Source organism: Delphinus delphis, chromosome 11 (genome assembly GCF_949987515.2).
Source record: "Delphinus delphis chromosome 11, mDelDel1.2, whole genome shotgun sequence".
Classification (NCBI taxonomy): Eukaryota; Metazoa; Chordata; class Mammalia; order Artiodactyla; family Delphinidae; genus Delphinus; species Delphinus delphis.
This window is the reverse complement of record NC_082693.1, coordinates 63,226,614-63,249,809: the sequence shown is the minus strand read 5'-3', so window position 1 is coordinate 63,249,809 and position 23,196 is coordinate 63,226,614. Positions and strand designations below refer to the sequence as shown.

The following is a 23,196-nucleotide window of genomic DNA, read 5'->3' as shown; positions in this document are numbered from 1 at the left end:
CTGTCATGCTTCAGTACATGCTGTATGTTTTGCCTTGAAAGACCGTTCTTTGACTAAATTCAACCTGTCTTTAAGAGTTCAGTTCTAACATCATCTCTCAGAAGTATTTCCTGGATCCCCTGGAGAGGGTCGCTCTCTATTTTTAGAGTTCTACAACAAGGTGACTGAAATTGTGGACTCTGGAGCCAGGTTGCCTGAGTTTGAGTCCCAGCTTCAGCCCTTACTAGCTTGATAAATTAACCTGTCTGGGCCTCATTTTCTCCATCAGTAAAATGGGGATGTTAACAGCAAATACCTAAAAGGTTGTGTGGGGAATTATATGAGTTAATACATTTAAATCACTTAGGAGAGTTTCAGGGTTATAACAAAGGTACAGTTTTTAGTATAATGCCCTATAATTGTTTGTCTTCCCAGTTAAAGGGTAAGTCTCGCCCTGTAAGGAACAATATCCTGTTATTCTTTGCATCTTCAACAACCCCCAATCTAGTTCATGACATGCGTCTGCACTCTACAAGTACCTGCTGAATGAGTAGTGCCATCAGATAAACATTGACTAGAAGAACAAATTTATCATATGTGGTCAATTGGGGAAGTTATTTTTTTGGTCGTATTTCAAGTACAGAGAGAGTTAAGCATGCTTAGAGTTTCATTTAAGTGGGGGATTTCTTGTCACCTACTGCTTTGAACAGGAAATCTTAAAATAGTGGTGGGACTGAGGCTGTGCCTGCGGTAGCTATTTTGGTTCTCTCACTTGATGCCCGTCTGTCTTTTGTGGTTTTTAATTGCCCAAGGAGTGTACCTGGTATCATAACTCCAACCAGACACGTCAATGCAAAGGGTGAATGATAGTCATGCCTATAGAACATTGTGCTATTAAAGGTCACAGCCAAAAGTTTCCCTTGCAATAATAAACTGTAAGTAGGTCACTTTGTCTTGTGGAACAAGCTTGCCTGACAGTGGAAAGGACGGGGTCCTAAGCACAGTGGGGTGCAGAGGTGGCAGGAGAAGGAATGATGGCTGTGCTCCATGATCATGCTAGTGGTCCTACTCGAACCCTTCATCTTCTTCTCAGCACCTTCCTCTGACGCCACTCCCTTTGCTTCCTCTCCATCAATCTCTCTCTCCTGTCTGAGCCAATCTTGGAGATGATGCTTTGGACACCTCGTGCTTGTCTTGGTGAGGGGAAAGGTGACCTGGAAGTGTTTGTTCGTGGCAATTGGCTGTAACGCTTGCCAAGGAGGACCCTTTTCTGACTGATGTCAGTGATTGCATCCTATCAGGACTTTAAGATGTGTTAATTTTTTTACTATTTTTAATTAAATAAATAAACAAATGAATTAAAGAAATGGAACAGCCTGTATTTTTCATGCAGTTTGGGGTGAGTATGGCCTCTGAAGGCAAACTACCTCAAAGCAATGAACACACCCACAAATAATGACCCTATGAAGGCAAACTGTGTATCAAATGAGTACCTAGTGATTTTCCCTGATGAAAATGAGGCCATGTGGCCTTGTGCACGGATCATGGGCTTTATAGTTAGACCTACTGAATTAGCCTCAAAAAGAATTTCATTTTGTAAGACCCTATCGAGTCTTGATTTTGTCATTTGTAAAAAGAGTAATAATGGTACCCACCTTGCCCAAGCTTGTTCTTAGTATGAGGTCATATGTGTGACACAATTGGCACACAGTACTTGATGTAGGTGTATAATTACCAAAGGTTGGACTCGCATGAATTTTAATATGTGGTTCCTCTGGAAATGTTGGTTAGAAACTGAACATATGACTGGGTAATCTGCTCCTTACATATAACAGTTGATGATTCAGCAACCGAATCAAATACTCAAGTTACATAATTGTTAGCAAATTCTCATCAAGTGTTAGTTAAAAATGCTCATTAAATCCTACTCTGTAAATAGGGAGTTCTCAAAAGGGGCCGGAAGGCAACAGAAGAATTCCATTTTGGTTTTTTTTTTTTTTCCTTCTGAAATTACCGCTAAAAGTTTGCCAGAGAAAATGATTCCATTTTAATACCTATTTTTAAAGCTGAACTAACTATTTCTAATTTTTCAAAAGAGTGCATTAACGGAATCGTTAACTCTGATAGGCTATTTCCTGATACGTAAATTGCATTTAAAACATGATTTGTATCCTTTAGAGACATCACCTGGTGAACCGAGGACGCTACTAAATTATTCACAGATTTTAAACAAAATATGTACAGTTGATTTGGTGCCTAGATAAAGGCATCAAATGCCTTAGATGAAAAGAAAGTTTTATTCTGTTTTAAAAGAATACAGTGTCAACAGAGAAATTCAAGCGTGTTTGTATTGTTGATGCCTCAAGACAATGTTTATAGCTAAATATGGATTTTTAAATTAAATAGTGGGATTCTAGGGAGCCTTTACCTTTAGACATCTCAATTTTTAATCAATAAGGATAAACAGCAGCACTTCTGATATTCAGAAACAGAGGCTAAACAATTCCTCTTGGCGGCCCATTCTAATACTTTATTATCTTTTTGATTAAACAGTTCTTCCTTTGAAAAATTACAATCTTGCTTTATTTTCATCTCTTGCATTTGTTTGGCCCTCCGTGGCAATAAGTACGTTCCTTAGTATGTCCTCTAACAAGACGTTACATATTTTAAGTAGAGCAATCTCATGTTTCCATTTAGTCAAATATTTATCTTTACTTTTCCTGGCTTATCAGATCCTGAGCATAAGAGCTTGGAGGAGTGGAATGGAGGTGCCATGGCCGTATGGCTGTTTTATGTGGGAGTAGAGAGAACTTCCTGGCTCTTTTGTAAGTTTACTGGTAAATGGATTCAGTAATGAGTACGTCCAAGCTTACAGGGTACCTTCAGTGGCACAGAAGCAGCAATTTTCTCCCCACATCTTGGTTGTCATGTTGATTCCAAGGGCCGAGATCCATATGCCTTTTCTTCTGAATTTATCATCACAAATTCCCAAATGAAGCTATGAAGCAATCTGTCTTCAGGGACCCTTCTTTTTCTAGGCATTTCAAATTGTCTCCCCATTGTCACTCTGTGGCCACTATTTTGATATCACATGCTCCGACAGTAATATCTTCTCAATGCTTCATTCTACAGTTTTTCCTGTTTTCCACCAAAGTGTACTATATAAGTACGTAACTGGACGAAATGTTAGGATCCTTTTCCCTCTTATCCCGACCCGAGAGTGGTATAGAGCATGGACTCAGGGGTCAGACCTCTTAGCTATAGAGCGTGGACTCAGGGGTCAGACCTCTTAGCTTATATTTTACTATTCTGTCCTTCAGATTCCTCATTTATTAAAGAGGAAGGAAAAAAATGTACCTATGACATAGAGTTATTCTGAGGATTAGATAAATTCCTATCTGTAAAGTTCTCAGAGCAATGTGGCAAGCACTCAAGAAGTGTTATTATTTCAAGGTAACACTGAAATAACCTAAAATAATAGTTTTTTGGGGGGTAGTTTCTCAAGTCGTAACCTTTCAGTGGCTCCGTAATGTCCCTTTGAGTATTTTAACTCTGACTTATACCAGAGAAATTTAATCATGAATCAGGTTAGTATTAATACAAGCCTGTAAATCCCAGTCATACTAATGATTAGGAGAAGGTAGTTGAAGACTGTATAATACAGTGAACACATACTGGACGTGAAGTTCTTAAAGTCAGAGGCTCAATTCTCAGATTTGCCACTTAAAATCTGCTTGGCCTTATAAGTTCTTTAACCTTTTGAACATCAATTTCCATTACTGTAAAATAGAGACAATATCATTAGCCACATTGATTTACAGGTGGTACATCTTTTTCATTCAGTTGATAAACATGCAACTTGACTTCGTGTCTGAACCTCAGATATCTAACTGAATACATGGGTAGACCCCTGGGAGAAAAATAGCACCATCATGATGACTCATTTTAAATAAAGACCTCTGAATTTGCAAATTCCCTAAGAAACTGTGGTGACAACGGAATGATTTTTTTTTTTTTTTTTTGCGGTATGCAGGCCTCTCACTGCTGTGGCCTCTCCCGCCGCGGAGCACAGGCTCTGGACGCGCAGGCCCAGCGGCCATGGCTCACGGGCCCAGCTGCTCCGCGGCATGTGGGATCCTCCCGGACCGGGGCACGAACCCGCGTCCCCTGCATCGGCAGGCGGACCCCCAACCACTGCGCCACCAGGGAAGCCCCTGAATGATTTTTTAATGCCAGAAAACAAACTTATCATCTGTGAAGTCCACCCAATAAAGTAAAACTATTTGAAAGTCACACCATTTCAGAGAAAGAAGGATTACCAGTGCTACAAAGTTTGAATCAGCATTCTCCTATGGCGGGATAATTTATACAGAAACATATCATGTTATCTCTTCTATGCTTAGGTTTATTGTTCCAGTCATAATTAATGTGTCCCTATTGTTCATAAATTGAGTTTTTAATCATAGCCATACTGTGACATAGATGCATCAGGGTGGTCTATAAACCACTAAAAAGTGTAGCTCAATTTTTCTTTTAGATAGTAAAACAGAACAGAATTTTCCTGTATGTTCAATGGATCTTTCCCCCAACCGTAATTCTGATGAAAGTTAGCCAGAGGCATAAATTTATTGTTAAAAATTTGAATCCAGGAGAAGTTGGGTTGATTGGCATCCTATTGATGGAAGGGGTCATAAAGACTATCTAGTTTGAAGCTTCCATTTTCCAGATGACAAAAACTGAGGAACCTGGGAAATTAAGTAATTTGTCTAATCCCCAGACGCTGGGCTGGAACCTAGCCCCACCTCTCCCAACCTCCACCAGTAAGGCTTCCTTTTAAGTCTGCACTATAATTTATGTTTTGTGTTGGGCCATTGATCAAGACTTCGGACATAGGTGCTTGTGGTTCATTGTCCAGATAAATGTAGTTTACCTTTTAAGGTAAACTACAATTACCTTTCTTGAATTTTCATGTATATAATTGTTGAGGAGAGTGTTAAGGCTGGATGATACTGAGTATTTCTTCAATCACGAAAAAAAGTAGATTTTCCTTTTTAAGTTAACAATATTACATGATATTGATCCACCCAAATTCTTCTCTTTCCTACATGGGAAATTTCTGTGGGCTCCCCTGCTTTGATCATTGGAGCTTGCTTAGTTTTTCTAAACTCCTACGTTTTTTCTTTGGATCAAAGTGAAGTGCAAACCAGAAACACACTGATACTCTTTTAAACTTCGTATTTATAAAATGTGATATTTTTACTTGCCTAAAGTTTGGAAAATTCTTTTTTTCCCCCCTTTAGGAGGTTTAAAAAATAGGGAACACCAGGAATACTTATAGGAAAGGCTGGGGATGGGGGAAAGGCATTTTATAATCACTGAAAAAATTAAAACCAAAAAACAACCTGTAACTCAATTTGGGACATCCATTTCATGCCAGAAATTCAGTAAGGAAGCAGTCGTTCAACAATTTCAGGCAAAACTGTCCCTGAGAAAATATAGCCCAAGAGTATTCAAAAGGTAGGCAATGTCATATCCTCCAGAAGTTACATAAGCTGTTCGTGAAATTATTCCTGTCCTTGCTAAGAACAAAACAATCTTTGGAGTAAAAATTCCCCAAGAATATGTTTATTGAGGTATGTCCTTTTTAAAGGACTAAGTTATGAGGTTTCACCAGTGAAATTAAGTGTATGTATACTTACTAACTAGGGTGTTTAGCCACAAACAGTTTGCAATTCCTGAAAACTGAACAGGAGGTAAGGATTCAGAGAAAACGATGAATTTAAAAGGTTGTATGCGTGGCTTCCAGGTTCTGTGGGCTCTGCTGATCTTGCAATATTAGCCTCCTGGTAAATTTTATTTATGTGTAGATGAAGGCCATTTATCAAGAGGCAGCTGCAGGAGTGAAAGACTTCTGTTACAGCAGGGAGGGGACTGGAGTATGGTGTCACTGCTGAGCTTTGGGGAAGTTACTTGACCCATCAGGTCTCAAGTTACCTTACATATAAATGAGCAGAGTAATATGGCTGGATGAAACCTAAGGCTCCTCCTAGGTCCCAACTTCTCTTACTTCTTTTTACATTTTTTCCTGCTTTTTGTAAACGGTCTTTAGTAAATTAACATCCATAGTTGAGGCCCAATAGGAAAGCTCTTTGCAAAACTTACCGTGTAAGTGTTCCACTTACCCTGTCAACTCCCCCTCCCCCTCTGTCCTTCCAATATTAACTATGTTCACTTCTGAACTCAGTCTTCCAAACTGTGTCCTCACTCCCACCAGACAATTCCTCTCATGGAACAGAGATTCTGCTATATAATTCCTCACAGAATAGACATCATAGAGATTTAGATAATATGAAAATAGGTAAGTCCTTATAAAATATTCCTCACAAAATAGACAATTACTCTCTTGCCTATTTTCTCTCAGAAAAATAGAGGCAAACACGCAATAATTTCCTTGACATTTTGCACTTTTTATTCACTTCTTCCTGCTCTATACAGACGTGAAGTGATTCTGATTTCAAAAGGATTCTAACTTCCTTCTCTTCTGTGTCTATCTGCATTTTGTCTCTTTCTGCTTTTTTTTTGCTGCCGCAGGCTACCATTCCTTTATCCTTTATTTTCTCTTTAACCTCTTGCCCTCTACTTTCCCTTCCCACACTCCACAATATTAACTGTTCCAATCTCCCCCCGTGAAGCAGCAATGAAAACAAGATCACTTGGCTTCCTTGATCCTAAAACCCGTTTAGAGGCCTGAGTGCCTATCTCCCCTTCTGATTCAACTTTATATATAAAGTATCTATTTCATCACCTAGAATTCTCTTCTTGACTTATTGAAACCTGGTTCCACACCTCCTTCTATCATAACAATTCTTTTCTCATAGGTCATCTAAGATCTCATATTCAAGATTTTCCAAAATCTAGTTTCCTTGCCAGGTATTTATTTTTGTTCAAATTTTCCAAAATCTGTTTTACTTGCTTATTTTTTTTTTTTTATCACATCTGACACAGTTGACGTTTGTTTTCCTCCTTCCTGAAAATTTTTCCTCTCGTTTTTTCTGGGATAGCATTCTTTACTGTTCTTCTAGCATTCTGCTCACCCCTTCTCAGTCATCTACAGAACTTCTCTCTCTGAACACACAGAGTTCCTTTCTCAGCCCTTTTACTCTCTGTGCATTTCCTGGGCTAGGTCTCATATACATGCCTCAAACTTCAACTTTACTGATGAGCCCCAAATTCCTCTCTCTTGTGTTCTAGATAATTTTCTCCCTTCTTTCAGGAGCACACTCCTCAGATTCTTGTCGTACAAATGATAACGTGATACCTCCTCCTCCCCTCTCAACCCTCCAGGCCAACCAGAAACCTGGGAGTTACCTGAGATTTCTTTTTCTTTCACCATACACATCCAAGCATGATGGTTCAATATTCTAAATAGCTCTCATGTCAACAGTTTCTTTCTATTCTTATTATCTTAAGTTCAACTTATTATCTCTTGACTGCAATATTGCTCATACCTGGGCGACTTCCCACTAGTTTGTTGCTATCCAATCCAAACTTCTATTACCATTAGGGTGATGTTTATAAAATTTTAATCTAAACCTGTAATTTCCCTAATTGAAAACCATAAATGGCTGACTCTTCTCAGAATCAAGTTGAAACTTATTAGCTTGTTATATGATGCCTTTCAACCTAACTCTCTTGGTTAAGTAGCGCATAAGAAATCTAAAGTTACAAATTCAAATGACAAGAAATATTGCATTTCTTAATTTTTTTTTTTTTTTTTTGCGGTATGCGGGACTCTCACTGTTGTGGCCTCTCCCGTTGTGGAGCACAGGCTCCGGACGCGCAGGCTCAGCGGCCATGGCTCACGGGCCCAGCCGCTCCGCGGCACGTGGGATCCTCCCGGACCGGGGCACGAACCCGTGTCCCCTGCATCGGCAGGCGGACTCTCAACCACTGCGCCACCAGGGAAGCCCCTTAATTTTCTTAAATGTACTTTAAACCTGGCTCTAGGCTTCCATCCTTCCTGGCAGGTGGGGATGTCAAATTTAGTAACTTTATTGCCTCAAGGTTATTCCGAAGTCCTGGGGAATTGCAGAACGCCCAAATCATGGAAGTTCCTCTGCTCGTGATTCATCTACTCATCCTAGTCACCCCTGCGATGCCCAGTGTTTCAGCCAGTATGGTCTCTCAGTGGGTTTCTTACCCCAGTAGCTCTCTGTTCTCCATCCCATGCTTCAGGCACAGGAATTTTTGGTGAAGCTGGCAGCTTCTGGGTCTGTGGTACAATCATTACCGTCATCCTAAGGTACTGACAAACCAGCTTTCCTTATTTGTCTCAAGGAGTCTCCCTTCTTACTCTCTCCTTGTCTTCCAAAGCATGCTCCCCTTATGCTCCTTCTTCTGGAACTAAGAGTATTTCTTCGATGTATTTATATTCTGACCAAAAGCAATAAGTGCTATTGACTTCTGGCTGTTTTTCTTTTCTTCCCTGGAAAGAAACCCTCTAGGCAAGGAGTGGGTTACTTGCTTGATGTGGAGAAAAATGTTAAGATGAAAATAAAAAATATACTGCATCACTGTAATTTCGCATTTCTGTGCATATTCTAGCCATTCCAGATGACTGCTCTGTGCTCCTTGTCACCTCTGTACATTTATATGTGTTATGTCCTCCCTCTCCATATTCATCTGGACTTTCCTTTACGGCTTAGTTGAGTTCTCACTTAAAAATGGTCTGGGGCTTCCCTGGTGGCGCAGTGGTTGAGAGTCCGCCTGCCGATGCAGGGGACATGGGTTCGTGCCCCAATCCGGGAAGATCTCATGTGCCGCGGAGCGGCTAGGACCGTGAGCCATGGCCGCTGAGCCTACGCGTCCGGAGCCTGTGCTCCGCAACGGGAGAGGCCACAACAGTGACAGGCCCGCGTACCGCAAAAAAAAAAAAAAAAAAAAAAGGTCTGCTCTGGGTTAAATAATATAACATCCTATTTATACCTTTCATTCATTCATTCATTCACTCTCATTCATTTATTCAACATGAATGCATATAGCAGCTATTACATGTCAGAAATGGTGCTGGGCATTGAAGATACTATGATAAACAAGAAAAAAGATATGGGTCCCTATAGAGTTTACGGTCTATCAGGAAGACAGATTTGATTTGTAATTGCCATACAGAATGTGGAGTACTTTTTAATAGGGACAATTTAGTGTGCTCAGGTAGTATATTATAAGGGGATAAACCTAGTTTAGCAGTCCCTGAGGCAGTGATGTTTAAGTGCCACCCTTAGAGCAGTCATCATACAATTTTTCAATTTGCCCCTTGTCCATCTTTTCCATTAGATCATGGGTTCTTCAAGGACCAAGGCAAGATTTTTCATCTCTTTCAGATTAAAAAAAATGTGTTGTATGTTGCCAGTATCCAAGAGAAAGTCTATTTAGAAAATTATTTTATGCTTCTTAAACTTCATAGATATAATTTAGAAAAAATATCATGAAAGCCTTAAAATGTTACAAAAATGGGTCATTTTGCTTACAGACTTTATACATAGCTAACGAGTCTTAGGAAGAAACTACTTCACCCAAAGTTGAGTTAAAAATCATTGACAGAAAAAAAAAATCTGTGTTTTTGTCATTTCATTTGAAATTTCACACCACTATCTTTTAAGTAATACTTTCAAATAGCAATAAAACAGTACTCACTTTCAAAGATAAAAAACAGACACAGTCTTCTTTCATAATAACATCTTTTTAGGTTAGAAGGGGTCTATAACTCAAAAGGTCGAATAGAAAATGTTAATGAAAACAGAATGTAGTCAAGTCAAATAAAATAAAATAAACCAAGATTTTGCTTCAGGCATTGCAAATCTGATTTAAACAATCTTCTCAGAAGATTAAAGCTGCTACTTACGGAAAGGTAAAGTAACGTTCTTATACTTATTTACAAATAGTTCTCCTTTTTAACGTCAGGATGTAACATTCTTCCAGATAATAATCTAAAATTATTTTATTTGTAAGAAATAAGTTAAATGATTACTGGGAAGCTAATTTAAAAACATGGATTTAACAAATAGGTTAAAAAACCTTATGAAATGACTAATTACAAGTATTTAATAAAGAAAGTCAATGGGTAATTTCAATATTAATGTCTTAGAATCGAATTACAGACATTTCAGCAATGATTGAACAAGTCTATGATCACTATTGTTTCAAAGCTGTAAGAATTAATTTAACTTTTTGCAAATACAGACCCAGCACAACATGTCTTTGGAAACTATAATGCATCATTTATAAGGGCCAAAGATCTGTTTCCATAGAATAATGCCCACTTACATTCCTAGGTGTGCATTGTTAATCACAGAATTCTTGGACCCGTGAGATTCCCAACAATATAACACCAGGAACATTAACATACTCTTTATTTATGTGAAATTGTGTCATCTCTTTATTACTGGGTTGGCCAAAAAGTTTGTTCAGGTTTTTCCGTAACATCTTACCAAAACCCCGAATGAACTTTTGGGCCAACCCAATAGTTACCGTGAAGTATGTGCTTATTAACTGATCTTTAGTTGGACGGGTCAAGGATAATTAGGGAGGATTTTCTCCTGAAATTAAAAGTATCAATTGAAAAATCAAGTAGCAATTTAACCGTAGAATTAATTTTGCACAGTTTTATGGAAAAGAAGATTATCACTAAAAAATATTTCCATTGTCTGCCCCGAATTGATTCTCTCTCTCTCAGGGTCTCTAGGCTTTCATAAAGGTTTTAACAGGAGATTGGAAGGAATTTGCTGCCCACTCATGATGATACTTCAAAAACAGGTTCAGAATGGTTCAAAGGCTGTAATTTCCATGCCATTTCTGTCCAATTTTCTTTTCTCCCAATGTTTTCATTTTTGAAATGGCTATGATTGCAATCCAATTTTGCCCACACAGCACTGCATGCCTAAATGAACCATTTATCACAAACTTTTTGTCTTTTTGATGCTTGAGATTTTTATTTGCTTAGAAATCTTTTTTTTTTCCCCATTAATGTTTACCATTCAAGCTGCATTACAATTACCTGCAGTAATTACTACCTGTAGTGGCTTATATTATTCTATTCTCCAGATGTGGCATCAAAAGTTCCTATTTCAAACCAATGATATGGTAGTGCGGGAATTCATTGCAACTTCACCAAATAAAGATTCCCTTATACATCTCTGAAAGACTATAAGTTTGAGTCATCCTGACTTACAAATACTAAAACTTTAAAATCCCTAGGATTAATATTTCATGTGGATCTCACAGATTTTCATGAACTCATTAGATGTAACTGTTCCTTTCTATCAGTTGACATTTTTGCATTTTTGTGATGGGAACATTCAAGTTAAATATTGTAGCTACCAGTATATGGCACTGAGCCACATATTCTAAGAAACATAGTTATTAGTTGACAAACTTTTGAATTTAAGGCCTTTTAATGTGGTTTAACTTTACAAAGCCTACCTAGAATTGTTCAAACCTAGGTTATACTCATTACAATGAACGTTATAATAATAAACTCTTTTCCCCACTTTCAGCACTCACAAAGATAGAAGAAAAATCAGTTTAAATTTAGAGTAAAACAGGTGTAGACTTTAAAGTATACACACTTCAGCTCCTTTCCTTGTCTTTTAATTTTCATGGAAATCTACAATTAGGGGAACACTAAAAGTATATTTGCTAAAGGCCTGTGTTTTCAAATGCTTGGAAAATAAAAGAGGTAATTGTTAAGAATAAGTGTGAAATTCGCTTAGATGTGCAAGAGGAGAACAAATAGGCAACTTAATTAGTTATTTTTGGTGATGATTGTAAAGGTTCATCTTATAAACTATATTTACATTCTGGAGATTTATGCATTTTTAAAAAGATAATATGCTATTCAGTCTTCCTCTCTCCTTTACCTTGTGGACATAAATCACAATTAAATTTTTCAAAAACCCCAGGTCAGATCTAATAACGTTCAGAAAATATTTTCTGGTGAATTTCGACAGGCTCTGACCATTCTTCTACCTTATACTCCGTAAGGCCATATCTTGAAGTTTATTATTTGCCAGAATTGCTGAAGTGGAGACACTGATTTTCGTTATGGGCATCTCCTACTGGCTTTTGTGGTCCGTCTCTGGAGTATATTAGTTTTTTCTGTACTGTGGTGTGGTGATGTCATGGGCTTGGACTCAGAACCCGGTTTAAATTCCAGCTCTTTCACAGTCATCTGTGTGGTCCTCAGCAAACTACTGAACTTCTTTAAGCCTCAGATGTATCTTCTATAAAGTGATGAAGATTACAGGAGATGGTATATGGAAAAGGCCTGGCATATAGTTTATAATCTCTACATGTTAGTTCTGATGGTTCTAATGAACTGTTTCCTACACATAGGTTAACTTACATCCGCCTGTAACTTGCTTTGTACTTTTAAGTGTGTATATGGGTACATGTATAAAGTGTTTTTGCTGTGAGTGTGTTCAGTCTCTTTGTGGGAATATGTGTAGGGCTAGAAGGGTGGTTGACGTATTGGGCTGTAAATTCTCTCACAATTAAAAGTTCTTTGAGGTCTGAAGTGTTTTTCATTTGTTGTGGTTGGTTGTTTCTTTTGCTATTTGTTTTTCCCTTTTTTCCAGGACCTAAAATACTATATGTGTAAAGAGAAGCAATGTAGATAGCATAATTATTTAAATCTTGGGCTCTGGAGTCCAAGTGTTTGAGTTTGAATCATTGGCTTTGTGATGTTGGGAAAGTTACTTAAACCTTTTCTGCCGCTCTTTACTTATCTGCAAAGTAGATCTGTTTATAATGATGCCAATCTCATTGGGTTTTTGCCAAGAGGAGAACATTTTAATACATAAAAGAATTAAGAATAATGATGGCCAACAGATGAATGGATAAAGAAGATGTGGCACATATATACAATGGAATATTACTCAGCCATAAAAAGAAACAAAATTGAGTTATTTGTAGTGAGGTGGATGGACCTAGAGTCTGTCATACGGAGTGAAGTAACTCAGAAAGAGAAAAACAAATACCGTATGCTAACACATATATATGGAATCTAAAAAAAAAAAAAAGGTTCTGAAGAACCTAGGGGCAGGACAGGAATAAAGACACAGATGTAGAGAATGGACTTGAGGACACGGGGAAGGGTAAGCTGGGACTAAGTGAGAGAGTGACATGGACATATATACACTACCAAACGTAAAATAGATAGCTAGTGGGAAGCAGCCGCATAGCACAGGGAGATCAGCTCGGTGCTTTGAGACCACCTAGAGGGGTGGGATAGGGAGGGTGGGAGGGAGACACAAGAGGGAGGAGATATGGGGATATATGTATATGTAGAGCTGATTCACTTTGTTATAAAGCAGAAACTAATACACTATTATAAAGCAATTATACTCCAATAAAGATGTTAAAAAAATAAAAATGATGATGGCATCTTGTACATTGCTGGCACGTATACCTGTTACTTATTACTAATTCTTAAATGACTTATGTTCAGTATGGCTAAATAGTTCTTGCCATAAACAAAATGATTTAAATGAATCTTTTAAAAAATAAAGCATTAATTTAAGTATTTTTCCTAAGTTCTGTGAGATAACCATCTTTAAAATTTATGTAAAACAAAATGATAAGGTATACTAAATCATATTTTTAAAAAAGTTAACACTCTAAATAAAGTTAGAAAAACAGGTTTTTAATGAAGATGAACCAAAGCCACATAGATTTAGAACACTGGATAATGTACTATTAGGCATGTATAGTACAAATTATAGAATTTGTTAATTTGTTACTGTCTAAAGCAATTTGAGGTAATGAGCAGATAAGGTCTTGATTTTTTTTAGAGTGGAGACTGTTCTGTAAAGTCAATTAATAGATTGATGAAATAAATATTGAGAAAAGAACTTCCAAAAATCCACAGTGCAGAAGCCACAAGCAACTTGGGCACTGGAAAATATGCAGAAAAAACAGCATAGTTGCTTTTAGTATTGAACTTGTTAAATACAGTATAGATATTACCATTAAAACAAAGACATGTCATAAGTTGCATAGTAAACACTACACATGTTTATTGACTAGTTATTGACTAGTTCATTGACTATGACTAGAATTTTCCTATTTAATAAAGATATCTCCTATGAAACTTAGATATAAGGAATTATATCAGTCATTCAGTCTCCAGACATCAACAGCTGTAATGATATTTAACCTAAATGATGGATACTTGACTTAATTGACCTGTTGTTTAATTATTATTAAAGAAAGAGTCTGGCTATTATTTCCTCAATGCCAAGCCATTTTCCCTTCTTGAGGTATAATTTAACTCATTCCCGCAGCACCTGTTTCCCTGCTGGGTGCTCCATTAAGGGAATGGAGTTGTAAGAAATGACTCACCAGGAAAGCCAATACATTTTGTCCACCAATATCTTTGTTAAGAGCAGTTTGGGAAAATCACTAGCTGTTCTTTAGACATAGATGAACGAAAGGTAAGCTCATATTTATATTTCTAGGCCATTCATAACCATGCAAGGAATACTAAAAAGTGAAGATGTACATAGATTAATTTATCAACTGCTTAAACTAATGCACATTGTATCAGAATAAAATTATATCCATCTTCTCATTCATTTCTTCACTTGTTCAATAAGTATTTATTGTATAACTATTAAATGCCAGACACAGTGCTAGACACATAGTAGTGAGCTGAGATAGAGACAGGGTAGTAAGTAAGGCATATAGCTACTCCCTTCATGGAGCCTACAATTTAGCTGAAGACTCAGGAAATACACAAACAAATAATTACATAATTACCTTTGTGATGGATTATATGAAGGAAAAGCATAAGGTCTTATCAGAGCATTAACAGGGATGAAATCCATGCAACGTAATTTATAGGAGTGCTCATTAAGTAGGCTTATTTAAAAGTCTAAAGTACTCATCTGGAAGTTGACATGGGAAGTTTGCTAAAGAAATATGAAATTGATACCGCAGTGCAATGCTAGGGCACTTGCAAGAGTAGTTATGACAAATGGTTCCAAGACGGTAAGAAACAGAGTGAGAAAAAGAAAGAGTAATTGAAATGAAGAAATAAACACCAATAAAAGCATAACCTCTGTGGCGCGGCTTGTAGAAATATTTCTTTCAGATGCTGTTAATAGAACCTCTGGTGATTCTTTGGGAACTTAGGTAGTTTTATTGCTAATCATTTTGTGGCTAGCTTTTATGCAGCAATGTAAAAGTTGAGTTTAAATGAATCTCCATTGTTAATTTTTGCACAGATAAGTTTTGATTTAAGAAGTTTTTCTAAAAGTCTTATTATTTTTTTCTAATTTAGTAAAATTTACTAGTTTACCTTTGAAGTTCAAGAGAGTTATTGCTTTTAGTTCAACTTGCTGTGTGAGAAGAGAATGCAATATAACATTTATTGAGCAACTACTATGCAAAACACTCAGCTATGTGATACTGTTGTGGCCTCTTCCATTGTGGAGCACAGGCTCCGGACGCGCAGGCTCAGACGCCATGGCTCACGGGCCTAGCCGCTCCGCGGCATGTGGGATCTTCCCAGACCGGGGCACGAACCCGCATCCCCTAGCATCGGCAGGCTGACTCTCAACCACTGCACCACCAGGGAAGCCCTCCAAAGGAGCTTTGACACAGTGTGCAATGTGTGTTACATTTGTGTTCAGGAGTCCTTCTTTTGTACACAGCTATGAGGATCTAAAAGACATACGTAAGACTGAGAATTATAGAAGATAAGTAAAATAAGGACTTGCCAATGCAATGAAACGGATAAAGTTAAATTGTCTTCTGAGGCAATTTAATTAAAAGTAGAAATTGCAAAACCTTACACTAATAAACAGTAGGGACTGCAAACATTGTATTACAAAAGATGTAGATAAGCACTGGTGATTTGATCAAAGGAGAACAGTAAGTGAGAGAATATCTTTAGGAAATCATGAAGATTAAAAAAAAAAATGACTAGGCTGGCCATCCAGTGTATGGAAGTCTGAGGGGCAGAATTACAAAGTTTGGAAGTACTCAGGCTCATAACTAAAAATAATAGAACAGAATGAATGAAAATATAAAATTTGGTCTATCAGGAAAGGTATTTGACAGTAAGAGTTATTGATTATGAGAGTTTTTCAAGGGAAGCAGAAGCTGCTTCATCATTACGACATTAGAGATGAACACTGGACAAAACCCTAAGGGGTGGGCAAGCAGAACTGATGACTTGTTATGCTTTAAAAATTTTTGGTTTCTCTGACTTTATGATTTTTCTACATTGCACTACTTAAATTATGACCAACAGTGTTCTCGTTGCCTCTTGTAGCAGTAATTTTTTTTTTTTACCAATATATTTGTTGTCCCATGGGTATTTCCTTTTATCAAGTTTGGAAAACACCCACCTGGAACTTGAATTAATTTTAGATTGCAAAGTGAAGTTTCATGAATGATAGTCACAAAGAGAAGTGAATTGTAAAATAAGCTCAAGTAAAACTGATTACAATTAGAGATATTAGTCCGATTTCCTTCCAACCAGTTCTGCAGATAATGTAGAAGCTATCCTCTCTTTAAGAGCTTTGATATTCCAGATACTGTGCTGGAATATGCATTATTTAGTTCAATCCTCATTAATACTCCAATGCTACAGAGTAAGGTTATGCTCTTAATTTTCTATATATGGAAACGGAGGCTTAGAGATTTGCTGATATCAAGGCTCTTGCTCTTTCTAAGATGATAGGGAAAGCAAGTTGTCCAGGGCAAGGTCAGACTCTGATACTCTTGATTATTAAGACTACCAAGCCCTGAATACAATGGAGGACACTGACATGATAGAAAACTTAGAAAGTGCCTTCAAGCTACAGCTAAATGGGATAGAGAACTTTTTTGATTTGGGTGGTGCAGGGAGATATGAGGCTATTTCCACCCTGGAAAGGTAAAACAAAGTTCTCGCTAGTTTAAAATGAAAGCCTATTGGAGGCTTATCCCATGGATAACTCCCTGGGAGACAAGATTCTCAATGCAAAATGAACCAAGCTGTGAAGAGGGTTAAGGAGTATTCTGGTGTTCTCAGTGCTGGGTTAGCAGTTGTCATGACTACGCAGGTGGAGGGGTCTGGTGGAAGGATCACTTCTTGGTTGCTGTCTAGCTCAGTCATTTGTAAGTGGAATTGTGCCACGTGGGCCATGGATGCCTGGGGTCGGTATTCTTGGAAAGAGAGACAGTTAGAAGCCCCCTTCCCTCATCCCAGTTTGGCCTGACAAGATTGTTAAGCCGTGCCCTCCTGGCTGGTGGGAAAATGAGGGAGTGTCTCACTAAGGAGTGTCACGGAAGAGATTCGTGTCTGGGGGCCCATATCTCTGTTCTCTATGTCATTGAGGCAGTATTTTATGTCAGCTGTTGGATGTATCAGCCTTGTCAACAGGTGTTATTGACTCTGCTTTGCTGTTGGCTTTTGGAATTCAGGGGAAATAACTCTGGTGCCCTGTCTATTGTATGGTTGCAGTAACAAACTTTATTGACAAAAATTGAAAAGGAATTTGATCTATAGTAAGCGAAATGAGCTAATTTTGGAGGAAATGGTATGTCAAAGAGGTGATGATGGGTGCGACATTAGCAGAAGCCTACAGTGGTCAAGTGTGGTGTGCTGTATCTTCCACAATACCCCTCCAAAACTCCCAACTTACAGTATTTCAGGGTATCCACAAGCAATGCACAATTTCCCAACCAAGACATGGGAACTCTTCTCCTAATTTGTTTCCTGGCAACATGTTAACACTTTACATCCTGAATTCAGACTTCAAGCTTTTGATTTTAGAGAAATCTGTAACGTGAGCTAGCATGCTCTCTGAACAGTAAACTATGGGCCTGTAATCAGTACCTGTGTAATGGAGTCTTATTAACTATACTTTTAAGGGAAAAAGTAGAAGAGTATTTCTCAAAGTTGCTTGAGCTGAACTCTCTTCCATTTGATCAGAATTTGTGATTTTTAATGAAAAATCCAGAAGCATATTTTAAGGAATTTGAGGATGGCTACTTGTTCTGATTTGGCGTTTTCAAAATAATACTCAAGATTATGAGGTTATGGGTAAAGCGTGACTTAAATCTGTCGCAGTGCCAAAGTTTTCTTTGATTTTCTTATTTGATTATGGCATCCCATCAGGGCTGAGCACCCACCACTGCTGTGATTCAATGTTCCCAATAAAAATGACAGTTGAGTTGAGAATATTAAAGTTTTTTTTCTGCCTTATATGCTGAGGAAAGATAAAACTTCAATGTAACAAAGTGAGTGAGAATTTAAACTAATAAAAGCTGGCAGTGGGCAAATTTACTCATGCTTGCCTAAAAAAGGGCTTAATAAGTTGTACCACACACACAAATGCTGCAAAAGACAACACTATAAAATTCTAAAGGTATTTTAATTAAGTTACTTTTGAGGTTATGTGTGTGTAAGTGATGCTTACTAGTACCATTGTTTCTATGGTAACAATTCTCCTAGCAACATGAAAAGATCTTAATAGGATCTGCTCTTAAGAATCCATTTTTGGAGTATCATCAGAGAAAACGGTATGTTACTCTCTATATCTAAGCATCCATCTTTTTTGTAACATAAGATTTTCTCAAAATCATAAACCTATAAGGTTACACACAAAAAATCTAGTGCTTGAAGTACTGTTATTTCTGCTTCTTCCTTATCTAAGGACAACTTGAGTTTGACCTCTTGTCTTAAAATGCACTTGAAGTATAGGAATACATCCTACCATGCCTATTTCAGTTTTCTGTAAGCAAAAGTGACATTCCTCAAGCAATCTGTGGCTGACACAAATCAAATAAATGATTCTCTGATTCAGAACCTGGACCTTGGACTCATAACACAGGTACATTCAACAATAAGTGATAAAACTCTGAAAAGAATTCTGGTTCTCAAGCGATTAAAACAGTGACAGTCATTTTATTCTGCTTCTCAAAAGACAAATGAAAGGCCATAAGAAATTGTGATCTGCTTATAGTGTCATTTCTTCTCATTTTACTAATGTTCACATTTGACTGTTTAAATTTGTCTCCACCTCCAAGCATTTTGCCAAATGGAAACATTCTATTTCATCTGTCTTAGTAAGTGTCTGTTTCCCTGGCATGGGAGATTAATAAAAAATCATATTGTTCAGTCTCTCATGGTTGGTCTACATTGTAGGTTGATTTGTTTTTCTTTATTCTGGCCACATTTTCAGTATACTTAACCCAGCCAGCCATGTATTTATTTCCATCTTTAGTACCCTCTAGAAAATGGACATTTTTAAGCCCTCTCATAAAAAGGTGAATAATGTAAATCATCAAGTGGTAGGCAAAGAAGGGTCTTAACTTCTCAATGATTTTTCAGTACTTCACACTAGTAGAAATGAAGGTGAGATGCTTACCTGGTACCACAGGGGCTGCTTTGGAATTCTGCATAAGTGTGCTGTAACGTGAGCGAGCTGCGGGCCCCAGATGCAACACTGATCTGCACTGTCTGTGTGTTCGTCACTCAACAATGATCCTGACATTTCCTTTCCTGAGATACCAAACTAGACAGAGTCACGCAGGATTACTGCCTGGACCCTGTTTCCTCTCTGGCTCTCAGCAATTCTGCTCAGGCCTCACACAAGGCAGCTACTCAAGCACCATTCCCTAAGAAACTATATGCTAATTCTCTATCTCAAACTGCTGCTAGCTGAGCTGGGTCCTGATGTACTTTGGGAACACCCTGAAGAAAGAAATCCAAGCCAATGACATAGACTGTTTAACCTGATGAATTATGTAGACCAATGCCATGTGTTCCTACAGCCCCGTGATACACCTTAGAAAGTATGGGATCCATAAACTACAAAAAATCATGAAAGTAGTAGAAGCAATGAAAATAACGTCCTGAGCCCACCTTAATTATGTTAAATGAAATATTTCTAAATAGACTTATATTTTTAAAAACTTTTTTTAAAGAGCAGTTTTAGGTTCACATGTATTGTTCTTTAAATAGATACCTGGTCTTCCACATTCAAATAATCATTACTAACCTAAATATTTTCAGTCTTTGCCCCAATTACTCAATGATTTCTTTTTCATCAACAATACTAGAACATTGGTTTTACTTGTGCTATGAAATGCAAAATAATTGGAATAAATTGGGAGATTGACATATATACACTAATATGTATAAAATAGATAACTAATAAGAACCTGTTGTATAAAAAAATAAAATAAAATTCAAAAATTCAAAAAAAAAGGAAATGCAAAATAATTTAGCATATATTCCTCATGTTTTTCAAATGTGTTCACCTATATAACCACAGTAGTATTAATGGAAGTAAACAAAATAGCTTACTTTAGTTAAGCCATCCATTCTAGCATGTCTGTCTAATGTCACATGTAATATTTCATGCATCTAAATAATAAACTTAAGAAGCAGCAAAGATACAAATATGTTATTTGTACACTTTCAAAGGAGTACATTTTTTTAAAGAAATAAGGAACCTATAGGGTGTCGCAAGATATTAAAATATAAAATTCCTTAGGCCTAAATTAGGAATAAAATGAAGCGTAAAGAATAGATTAATGTGCCAATGCACAGATTGAATCTGATCACAGAAAACTGGTATATGGAAGGGGAGATGAGGATGAAAAAACATCATAAGGAGGGGTGAAATAAATATTTGGTGCTGAATGAAAAATATAGAACTTTGATATCTGCAAGGAGACAGATGGCAAAACATGCTGGTTTCCACAGATAAGAATAGGCTTTATTTTAACAAAACTCAAGAGAGAAGGCAAGGCGAAAAAGCTGGCCTACTTTTTTTCAAGACGAACACTTAGGAAGTTGACTCCCTTGACCCTGACTGTCAGTTCATTATGATATAGGCAAGCTGAGCTCAGCTTGGGGTAATGACTAGAGTATATGTGTTTGTGTGTGTGTGTATATATATCTCTATCTATCTATCTATCTATCTATAGAGAGAGTATATGGTTTTTTTGAGGGACGCAAAGACAGTTGTCACAATGGTACTGGTAACATGTAAACCTACGGACTTCTCCTAAGATAACCAGAACTTCAAATCCTAAAGGAGTCAATGCAACGAGGATGCAAATCAGTGATGCTCAAACTTTAGGGTGCATGAGTCAAGTGGGGGCTCAGAAAAATAACAATTCTTTAGCCCCACCCCCAAACATTATAATTCAGGAGTAAATCTAAGGAGATGCCCAGTAATTCTGCATTTGATAAGCATTCCAATTGACTCTAATGCATGGTAATGAAATGCACAGTCTTTTATAAATTAGGTATGCCTGGGTCCAAACTCATTCATTTGCTCTGAGAACTCAATAGGCACTTAACTTTGCATGTGGTAAGAACTAAATATATTTCAGAAAAGTTAATCTGTTGTTATCTTCAGACCAAACTGTATGTGGAAACCACCTAGTTAAAATGTACTAAGTCTGTATCAAGGAGTGTTCTAGAAAATGGCTTTTGGAGATACCAGAATTCTAGAGGCAGATATACTGTGAAGGAAACCTGACTGCTTTCTGTACCAGAAGCAAATGTGAGCTTCCTGGGGAGAGTTTGCAGAAGAACCTGAAGAGTCTATAAAGTCTGTAAATATTCCCTTAATGGAAGCACATAGGTTATTAGCCTATGTCTCCCTGGTGTCGTAGACTCCATGTCTTGAAAGACTGTGGCATAGAAGAACTTGGCTGTATTTTCAGAGCTAGCAGGGCCTTCTCCAGATGAAGTGAGTCTCTGGCAGATGTGCGCCCCTCAGGGAAGCCAGGGGCAAGAGGAAAGCCATATGCTGCCTATCTGCCCCCGCTGTGGGGAGCCACTGCGTTTCCATTAATTTCAGAATTCTTGTTAAATAAACCAGGGACTTTCTGTAGGCTCATGTGGTCTTTTCCTGCCATCCATAGCTCACCTGAAATGCTGCATACATGGCCACACTAACTGCAGATATGTTTTGTGCATAGTTTGGTAACTGAGGGATAGAAGCACCGTCACCTACTCATTCTACTCCATGGCTTGGTTAATCTGTTTCCTGGGTTGCCTACTGGTGATACAATTCTTTCCCTTGGGGTAAACCGAAGAGAGCGATGTGTCTTGTCTCAGTGAGAGAATCAGTCTAAACCAAGTCATATCCAGCACTAACTTGGTCTACAATTTGGCTTTAGTAGAGGCTGATTTGAATATTTAGGAATAGGTACAATATGAAATAAGAAAACATTGTAGAAAGAGGATGTACCCATTCTCATTTTTCAAAAGCACTATTAAAATCAACTCTATGCCTACATATGCTGAGTACTTAGATAAGTGTAATTCATCAAGGCATTCCCCCCCCCCCCAAGTCCAACAGAAAGGAAAATAACTATGGAGTACTCTGTTATATTCATAGGCCTAAGAACCAGAAATGTATTTAGTGCCTCCCCAAATCATTATAGAAACATGTCACAGTCAGAAATCATTCTTGGATGAGGAAGTTGAAGCAGAATGAGCAGAGAGACAGTAGTCTGTAGGCTTTTCAAGGTTGGCAAGTTCTAGAACAGAAGCTCTCTCATCACTAGATCTCTGTGATGCCCTGCCCTCTCGCATTCTTGATTCCTCAAGTTCTCAGCTCATACTTCAGCCTGTATTCCTATCTCCAGTTTCAAGCCTTAAACCTTTCAGCTTCAAACTGGGAAAAAAAATGAGGCTGTGATGAGCTACCTCATGCAAGAGGCCCTGGAATAAGAACACAGACATGCTGAATATTCTTTCTACGGAGAGGCTGAGAGCTCGGAAACATGCTTAGGTAATTCTGGTGAAAGCAGTGCTGGGCTGAGCCATATAAAAGCCCAAGGCAAAGGAAAGACCAGTAATATTGATTGTGCCCTTACTTAATGTTTTGATATTTTGTTCATCATGGAATTTCGATAAATTCTTATTTTAAAAAATTGCATTAAAATATTATTTACTTGATTATGTTTTTTTTTTTTGCATCATCTTAAGTTTTGTACATGAAGCAAGTGCCTCATTCTGGTCCCACCCTGAGTGAAAGCCTTGCAAAGTACAATGTATTTAACAAATTATATAAATAGTGTGTGATACAGAGGTGATAAGGTATAGGGTAAAGTATAACGTATATTTATACATTATACTTTAGAGTATACATATACTTTATAGTACGTGATAAAGTACAATATATTTAACAGATACGTACC

At 37.6% G+C, this 23,196-nt stretch overlaps 1 protein-coding gene across 3 annotated transcripts in view; it reads right to left on the bottom strand.

Moving 5' to 3' along the window:
* Window positions 1-23,196, bottom strand: part of SYT1 (synaptotagmin 1) — a 533,541-nt gene that overhangs the window by 239,976 nt on the left and 270,369 nt on the right. The gene's annotated exons all lie outside the window — the stretch shown is intronic.